Source organism: Dermacentor silvarum, chromosome 5, assembly GCF_013339745.2.
Source record: "Dermacentor silvarum isolate Dsil-2018 chromosome 5, BIME_Dsil_1.4, whole genome shotgun sequence".
NCBI classification, from domain to species: Eukaryota; Metazoa; Arthropoda; class Arachnida; order Ixodida; family Ixodidae; genus Dermacentor; species Dermacentor silvarum.
In genome coordinates this window covers 45,325,520-45,328,312 of record NC_051158.1, presented here as the reverse complement: position 1 = coordinate 45,328,312, position 2,793 = coordinate 45,325,520, and positions in this window count along the sequence as shown.

Genomic DNA, 2,793 nt, shown 5'->3' with positions numbered 1-2,793 from the left:
TTCAATGGTTTCCACCATAAGTAATGATTGGTAGACTGTGTCGCGTCCTATTTCCGTGTTTCTACTACCCTGTTGTGCACCAAGCGACCTGAGAAAACCTGCAGCTGTCGACAGAGGTCAGCGGCCCCGAAGCACAGCCGAGGAAGACCTGACGCGATAGTGGTGATCTTGTTATGCACTGCGCATTGTTGCTTTGGGCGAAAGCACCTGTAGGCACGCACCCACACCGAAAAAAGACAGGTTCGCATTTGTTTTAACTGTCAGGTGCCTCCGAGACTCCCACGTCTACTTCGCCAGCCGCCCGACAGATGGCAACACCTGTCTGGCATTCTCCCCTGCTTTCTCGCCTTTAGCTTGGAGAGCAGAGCTGAGGGAGAGTCTGCCCCGCTGCCATGGAGGACTGTTGTGTTAAGTCGCGCTGGCGCGCGTTAGCCCTTGTATTGTTCTGTATGCCTTGCCAACATTAATAAAGACGTCGACCTGCGTCGACGTTACTGCCTTCATGACCAGCCTCAAGCATCTCGCCTCAGCCCCGCCCTCACATTTGGCGCAGTCGACAAAGAATCTCGCCTCGCCGTTCGCTCACGCCGTGCCGCCGCTCCCGCCAAGTAGCCGCCATTGTCTGCCTCCTTGCTCCCGCCAAGTAAGCGCCATGCCGGGATTGAATTGGGCCGAAGTCGACGCTGCCACCGTCGCATGCTTCAGCACCGAGTTTCTGCAAACCGAGCTCATTCGCCGCGGAATCGACGCTACCGGGTCAAGAGACGATCTGATTCAACGTTTGACAGCGTGCCTGGAGGAAGATCGTGCAGCGATCCCGAAACAAGCACCGAGACCGGCCTCAGCGCCAGTTTCCTCGACCAGCGCGCAGTTCCCTGCCTCGCACCTTACTCCGACGGTTTATCAAGCAATTCCAGATGCAACCTCGCAAGTGTATGCGCCCGCCTCGTACGTCCCACCGCCACCGTTGTCCTACCCCACGCCGCCGCTCGTTTGCGACGCCGCAGCCGTGCCAACGCAAGTTTTTTCGCCGCCACAGGAACCGCAGCCTTTTGTAACTACACCCGGCTTTGTAACGGCTCCGCGGTACCCCCAGCCGCCATTTGGAGTGCCATTTTCGCCAATGTCTCCGCAGTACCAGGCCCCTTCCTTGCCACAGCTGCAAGTGACAACCATGCCGGACTTGTCGGCTACCCTGCCATTGTTCGAGGACTGCCACATGCAAAGTGCGCGTTTGTGGATTCAGGAGATTTAACGAACACAGCAACTCACTTCGTGGTCGCCAGAAACAACGCGCCTCATCGCCGCAAGCAAGTTGAGAGGCACTGCGAAAAACTGGCACCTGACTCTTGGCGCGCAGTTCCCGACTTGGGATACGTGGCGTAAAGCTTTCCTGGACGCATTCGCCGGCGAGCTGACTCTACTGCAATGGCAGCAGCAAATTATGTCCCAAGTACAGTCCAGCTCTCAGTCACTTCGCGACTATGCCTATGCAAAGCTTCGAGTAATCGAGAAATGTCCAGCGCCACTGACGGAGCCTCAGAAGGTGGAATATCTCCTGCACGGCATTCAGTGCGCGGGAACCGCAACAAGCATAGCAGCGCAACGCCCATCGTCAGTATCCAACTTCATTGATATATGCACTCAGCTTGACAGGGCTATGCAACATATGCAGATCGCTAGCAACCCGGCTGATCGTCCTGAGCAGACTCTTCGCAGTCAAAATAACGGGACTACGCCATCCAGACAAGTCTGTTCTGCGTCGTTAATGCCTTCAACGGCACCTCCAACAGTCAGCAGTTTCAAGAAAAGCCGTGTGCCCCCGTCTCGCCTAGCCAGTCCTCCACATAGCCGTCGCATAGCAGATCTACCGCCTGCTGAACAGGAAGCTCAGTACTCGGCTCTGTCACAGCGTTATGGTGTCCCTGCGTTTCGCCCAGGACAGTCATTGAGCGAAGCTGTTTGCTTCAAGTGTCACGAAAAGGGCCACCTAGCATCAAAGTGCCCAACAAAGCAAGACACTGTCACACAGCAGCCAGCCACAGCTTCAACATCACTTTATGCAGCAGCCCCTGCATTGCACACAAGCTCTTTGGACGACGTCCATGGCTCCCATCTGGAGTGTTCCTTCTTTACAGCTGACATTGCACTCTTGGGCTCCTACGATGCCTTCCCAGACACAGGGTCCAAGATAACTATAGTGACCAAGTCTGCAATCAAGAATCTTCCACTGATGCCCTGGACACGTGAGCCCTTAGCGGTTGTTGGTGGATCAAGTGTGCATCCCGAAGGCACGGTCTGCCTGAAAATTACAGTGGGCCCCATAACAGCTCTAGTGGAAGCCGCTGTGATCAGCAATAATGTCTTGCCAGTTATACTGGGTGAAGATTGGTTTCGTGCCAGCAATACAAGACTTGTGTTCGAGCCTCCAAATCCAGCCGAAATCCATCATCTGGCCTCTGGTACAGTCATACAGGCACACCAGAAGCTGTATCCACGTGCCTCATGTGCAGTAAGTCTTCGGCAGTCTTTCCTAGCTCAATGTACTGAAGTGCCATGTTCAGACGATCACCAGGAAGCACCTCTCCCAGGAATGGAGACCCTTTGGAAGCCTTTGTGCAAAAGCCAGCCAGAACAAGCCACTGTTGCACCAGAAGGTACAGTAGCCATAACAATTCATCCTGATCTTCCTCCCGCTTTTGTGGCAAAGGACTTATCAGAGATGCAGCAAGTAGCTCTATCTACGACCCTTTCAGATCATCTCACATTTGCTCGTGATGAGAATGACATGGG